Source organism: Lepus europaeus (genome assembly GCF_033115175.1).
Source record: "Lepus europaeus isolate LE1 chromosome 21 unlocalized genomic scaffold, mLepTim1.pri SUPER_21_unloc_3, whole genome shotgun sequence".
Taxonomy (NCBI): Eukaryota; Metazoa; Chordata; class Mammalia; order Lagomorpha; family Leporidae; genus Lepus; species Lepus europaeus.
Window position 1 is genome coordinate 541072 of NW_026909008.1, and position 7185 is coordinate 548256.

Here is a 7185-nt window from a genome sequence, read left to right on the forward strand (position 1 = left end):
GCTGCTCGCACCCTGGGGACCCGTCCAGACCGTCCGCACAGCACCACCGCGACTCCACCCGCGCCTTCGGGACCCAAGAGCAACAGGCACGCGGGCAGCCAAGACCCCCAGCGGGTAACCGCAACAGCCGCGCGCGTCACTCACCTCCAACGGGGGCCCTGGCTGCTGCCGGGTCAGAGGTCCGCGAAGGCCGTTGCTTCCGGAAGGAACCCAAGAAGAGCCACGCGCCTGGGAAACGGCGCGGCAGCCTCGGACACGCAGCCTCTCTGATCCCGGCCTGACTCTGGGGCCGCTGACTCTCCCTCAGTCTCGGTCAGCAGCGTCGAGGACGGCTCCTCTCCTCACGGCTTGCGCAGGCCCTCGAGCAGGAGCGGACCCCCAGCGCTGACTGCCAGCGGAGCACCGCGGGGCATCGGCGCCGGGCGTGCGGGTGCACTTCCGGGTCACAGCGCCAGGCGCAGGCGCACTCCCCACGGGCCGTCACCATGGCACCCCAGGACGCACCTGCACACTGCTGCATCCAGCCTCCGAAGCCCCAGGGCCGCTTCCAGTCCGCCTCTCCAGGCTGCGACCAGGGACGCAGACGCTGATGGCCCAGGTTCTCTGGACCCCACCTTCCTGCCTCGTGGGAGTCCTCAATGCAGCTCCTGCCTCCACGCTTCTGCCTGGCCCAGCGCTGGCCTTTCGTTGCAGCCGCTTGGGGAGAGAAGCAGTGCAGGGGGCATCGCCAGCTTTCTCTCTCACTCTCTCTGAGTGATCGTCCATCTGGGGGTTCACCCCCGCGGTGGCTACAAAGGCCGGGACTGGGACAGAAGCCAGGGGCTGAAGCAGAAGCCAGGGCCTTTAGCCGGCACTCCATTCTGGGCCCAGGGGCCTAAGTCCTTGGGCCGTCTCCCTCTGCTTTCCCAGGCAGCTTAGCAGACAGCTGGATCCCACGGCGAACGGCTTCCGGGAAGGTCGGCACTGTGAGGTAGCGGGTAAAGCCACCGCCCGCAGTGCCGGCTTCCCATATGGGCGCCAGTTCGAGTACGGCTGCTCCACTTCCAACGCAGCTCTCTGCTGCGGTCTGGGAAGGTAGCAAGAGACGCCCCAAGTCCCTGTGCCTCTGCACCCATGATGACATCTCAGCGAGGCTCCTGGCTCCTGGCTTCAGATACTCTCAGCTATGCCCATTGAAGCCTATTGCGTAATGGACCAGCAGATGGAAGACTTCTTTCCTCTCTCCCTGCCTCCCTCCCTCCCTCCCTCCCTGCCTCCCTGCCTCCCTGCCTCCCTCTCATCTCCTCTGTGTGTAACTCTCAATGTCGAATAAATAAAAGAGATCTTCAAGAAAAGTAAAGAAATTAAGAAAGGAAGACATAGCTACACATAAAATACCACATCAAGGCCAGCTACTAGAGTTTTTTTTAGAATTTGGTATTATATGCATTACCTACCCTATTAACCCAGAATTTGAAAAAGAGTTTAACTCGGTCTTAGAACAGATTGTGGCACCCAGTCATTCTCTTCTTCCTTACAAACATTCTGTGTGGCATTATCTCTGACTTGCGCATGAGGAAATCTTTGGAATTTATGTATTCACACACTTACGTACCCACTGGCACAAGGACTTGAAACACCTGTGATCTACAGAGTTCTCCACGGAACACAGGTCTGCTTCCCAGTCACCGCCCTCCACAGTCTAGCCCTGCCTTTAAAGTATGGATCCTGTTGGAAATAGACCCAATCCTGCCGTCCACAAAGCAAGAGAGAATACAGAAAGGAAGCATCTGAGGTCACTGTCGGCATTTTCGGCGTGCACATTATCATGTTGGTACTTTTTCCTCTCATTGCTCAATGTTAGTTACATATTGGGAGGGGGGAAGTCCAACTTTCTCTATTTTCCAACTTTCTCTATTTGCAGATGACATGATCTATACATATAGGAGATCCAAAAGATGCCACTAAGACACTATCAAAACTCAGAGTAGGGTGTGCTAAAGTGGCAGGAGAGAACATCAGCAGCCTATTGTATACACACACAATGGCATGGCTGAGAAAGGACTTCAAAGACCAATCCCGTTCACACAGCTACAAAGAAAAGACAATAGCTTGGAATCAATTTAACCAAGGATGTGCAATAGCTGAGAATCACAAAAGATTAAAGAATGAAACAGAAGAGGAATCCAAAAAAAATGAATAAATAAATAAAACACAACAACAACAAATTGAGCAGCTTCTGCACTGCCAAAGAGACACTCAGCAAAGTGAAGAGGCAAACTAACAGTTGCAAAGCATGCAACTGATAAAGAATCAACTGCCGGAGACTTTCAAGAAACTCCACACCAGCAAAACAAACCACCCACTCAAGAAATGGGCAAGGGACTTCAACAGGCTAAATATTCCAAGAAAGCAAATCTAAATGGCCAGCAAACACATGCAGAAATGCTCAGGATCACTAGCCATCAGGGAAATGCAAGTCGATACGACAACGGCCTTGAGGATGTGGGGGGAAAAGGCACCCTCATCCACTGCTGGTGGGAATGTAAACTGGTATCGCCCCTGTGCAAGGCAGTATGGAGATAAGTCAGAAATCTGAATACAGGCGTACCATATGAGCCAGCCATTCCACCCCTGGGAATCCACCCATGGGAAAGGAAATGAGCATATGAAAAAAAGAGTGATCTCTGCCCGCATATTCACTACAGCTCACTTCACAAGAGCAAAGATATGCAATCAGCCAACATGCCGATCCCCTGAAGACTGAATAAAGACATTATGGGCTATGGACACCAGGACATGCATATACAGACTGCATAGCCTGGCTACTGTGCATCCTACCGCAGTAATAAGCAGAGGCCTGTGAAAACCTCTCTGTCTACACCATGACTTCCTTTCCTTCAATATGTTCCCAGTAGTGGGTACATCCATACAGTTTTCCATGTTGACAGGACTAATTTCACATGAGAAACTGTATTGCTATACAGGCATATTTTACAGAATACAGACATTTTGCCTTCAAACACCAGAACAGCAAAGTACATCTTAAGAAACTGGAAGGAGGAAAAAGATTCACGGAAATCAACCCAACGGCACAGCAAATATCACAACAGACATTCCCTGAGACCAAACTACAGGGCTTGAAAACTCAGTCAACCTGACAAAACGTTTATCCACAGGAAGCGGGGGGGGGGGGCGGGGGGGAGGCGGGGGGGGCGGGGAAGGAGACCAGAATCAAGGGACTTGACAACTGAAATGACAGAGAGGACATCACTACCAACCTTGCCAAAATAATCATCCAAAAACACTATGGAAACAACAAGCCACCAGGATTTGGTCAACCTAGATAGAGTGGATGACTCGCAGAAAGACGCAAACCACTAAAACTGGATACAGTGAAACAAGAAACTCTGAATACACCTATAATTTGCAAAGACACTGTAGTAGCAGGGAAACCGAACCAAACAAACCAGACAGACATGAAGAAAAGTCCAGGACCAGATGGCTCCACCGGTGAGAACGCCCAGGGAAAAGACAATTAAAATCCGTGATTCGCAAACCCTGCCAACAAGCAGAAGAAGAGGAAAAGCCTTCCATTTCATTCCATCAGAGCAGCCTTAGCCCAGCATCCAACACAAGCACATCATAAGGAAAATGGCACACACAGATCCGTCACGACTGTGTCACATGCCTCAACAAAATATTACCAGACGCCATCCAGAAGCACAACCAAAGCTTAGCACACTGTGCGCAACCGAGAGTTACTCTGCAAATGCAAGCGTGGCTACCCTACACAATCAATCGATCCCAGAACACAACACACATGGGGAAAGCCCACAAACTATCCCGACAGACACAGAAAACCTAGTTCATAAAAACCTCCATGACTTTTGCGATACTAAAACACAAACCATCAGATCAGGAACAGAACGTACACCTCGGCCTGACAAGGCTCTTGCATGAACAGCCCACAGAGCGCTGACATCACACCCAACGCGAGGAACCCGAACCTGGCCTCCGAGACCAGGAAACAGACACGCACTTTCGCTCTCGATCCTCCCAGCAACAGTCTCGGAGGTCTAGAGCAGGGCGGCTGGGCCCTCAAAAAGCAAACCGACGGGGACGCGGGGCCGTTCCGGGAGGAGACCGAGCCACCGATGCTCTCACACAGCTGCTCGCACCCTGGGGACCCGTCCAGACCGTCCGCACAGCACCACCGCGACTCCACCCGCGCCTTCGGGACCCAAGAGCAACAGGCACGCGGGCAGCCAAGACCCCCAGCGGGTAACCGCAACAGCCGCGCGCGTCACTCACCTCCAACGGGGGCCCTGGCTGCTGCCAGGTCAGAGGTCCGCGAAGGCCGTTGCTTCCGGAAGGAACCCAAGAAGAGCCACGCGCCTGGGAAACGGCGCGGCAGCCTCGGACACGCAGCCTCTCTGATCCCGGCCTGACTCTGGGGCCGCTGACTCTCCCTCAGGCTCGGCCAGCAGCGTCGAGGACGGCTCCTCTCCTCACGGCTTGCGCAGGCTCTCGAGCAGGAGCGGACCCGCAGCGCTGACTGCCAGCGGAGCACCGCGGGGCATCGGCGCCGGGCGTGCGGGTGCACTTCCGGGTCACAGCGCCAGGCGCAGGCGCACTCCCCACGGGCCGTCACCATGGCACCCCAGGACGCACCTGCACACTGCTGCATCCAGCCTCCGAAGCCCCAGGGCCGCTTCCAGTCCGCCTCTCCAGGCTGCGACCAGGGACGCAGACGCTGATGGCCCAGGTTCTCTGGACCCCACCTTCCTGCCTCGTGGGAGTCCTCAATGCAGCTCCTGCCTCCACGCTTCTGCCTGGCCCAACGCTGGCCTTTCGTTGCAGCCGCTTGGGGAGAGAAGCAGTGAAGGGGGCATCGCCAGCTTTCTCTCTCTCTCTCTCTCTCTATCTCTCCCTCTCTCTCTCTCTCTCTGAGTGATCGTCCATCTGGGGGTTCACCCCCACGGTGGCTGCAAAGGCAGGGACTGGGACAGAAGCCAGGGGCTGAAGCAGAAGCCAGGGCCTTTAGCCGGCACTCCATTCTGGGCCCAGGGGCCTAAGTCCTTGGGCCGTCTCCCTCTGCTTTCCCAGGCAGCTTAGCAGACAGCTGGATCCCACGGCGAATGGCTTCCGGGAAGGTCGGCACTGTGAGGTAGCGGGTAAAGCCACCGCCCACAGTGCCGGCTTCCCATATGGGCGCCAGTTCTAGTACGGCTGCTCCACTTCCAACGCAGCTCTCTGCTGCGGTCTGGGAAGGTAGCAAGAGACGTCCCAAGTCCTTGTGCCTCTGCACCCATGATGACATCTCAGCGAGGCTCCTGGCTCCTGGCTTCAGATACTCTCAGCTACCCCCATTGAAGCCTATTGGGTAATGGACCAGCAGATGGAAGACTTCTTTCCTCTCTCCCTGCCTCCCTCCCTCCCTGCCTCCCTGCCTCCCTGCCTCCCTCTCATCTCCTCTGTGTGTAACTCTCAATGTCGAATAAATAAAAGAGATCTTCAAGAAAAGTAAAGAAATTAAGAAAGGAAGACATAGCTACACATAAAATACCACATCAAGGCCAGCTACTAGAGTTTTTTTTAGAATTTGGTATTATATGCATTACCTACCCTATTAACCCAGAATTTGAAAAAGAGTTTAACTCGGTCTTAGAACAGATTGTGGCACCCAGTCATTCTCTTCTTCCTTACAAACATTCTGTGTGGCATTATCTCTGACTTGCGCATGAGGAAATCTTTGGAATTTATGTATTCACACACTTACGTACCCACTGGCACAAGGACTTGAAACACCTGTGATCTACAGCGTTCTCCACGGAACACAGGTCTGCTTCCCAGTCACCGCCCTCCACGGTCTAGCCCTGCCTTTAAAGTATGGATCCTGTTGGAAATAGACCCAATCCTGCCGTCCACAAAGCAAGAGAGAATACAGAAAGGAAGCATCTGAGGTCACTGTCGGCATTTTCGGCGTGCACATTATCATGTTGGTACTTTTTCCTCTCATTGCTCAATGTTAGTTACATATTGGGAGGGGGGAAGTCCAACTTTCTCTATTTGCAGATGACATGATCTATACATATAGGAGATCCAAAAGATGCCACTAAGACACTATCAAAACTCAGAGTAGGGTGTGCTAAAGTGGCAGGAGAGAACATCAGCAGCCTATTGTATACACACACAATGGCATGGCTGAGAAAGGACTTCAAAGACCAATCCCGTTCACACAGCTACAAAGAAAAGACAATAGCTTGGAATCAATTTAACCAAGGATGTGCAATAGCTGAGAATCACAAAAGATTAAAGAATGAAACAGAAGAGGAATCCAAAAAAAATGAATAAATAAATAAAACACAACAACAACAAATTGAGCAGCTTCTGCACTGCCAAAGAGACACTCAGCAAAGTAAAGAGGCAAACTAACAGTTGCAAAGCATGCAACTGATAAAGAATCAACTGCCGGAGACTTTCAAGAAACTCCACACCAGCAAAACAAACCACCCACTCAAGAAATGGGCAAGGGACTTCAACAGGCTAAATATTCCAAGAAAGCAAATCTAAATGGCCAGCAAACACATGCAGAAATGCTCAGGATCACTAGCCATCAGGGAAATGCAAGTCGATACGACAACGGCCTTGAGGATGTGGGGGGAAAAGGCACCCTCATCCACTGCTGGTGGGAATGTAAACTGGTATCGCCCCTGTGCAAGGCAGTATGGAGATAAGTCAGAAATCTGAATACAGGCATACCATATGAGCCAGCCATTCCACCCCTGGGAATCCACCCATGGGAAAGGAAATGAGCATATGAAAAAAAGAGTGATCTCTGCCCGCATATTCACTACAGCTCACTTCACAAGAGCAAAGATATGCAATCAGCCAACATGCCGATCCCCTGAAGACTGAATAAAGACATTATGGGCTATGGACACCAGGACATGCATATACAGACTGCATAGCCTGGCTACTGTGCATCCTACCGCAGTAATAAGCAGAGGCCTGTGAAAACCTCTCTGTCTACACCATGACTTCCTTTCCTTCAATATGTTCCCAGTAGTGGGTACATCCATACAGTTTTCCATGTTGACAGGACTAATTTCACATGAGAAACTGTATTGCTATACAGGCATATATTACAGAATACAGACATTTTTCCTTCAAACACCAGAACAGCAAAGTACATCTTATGAA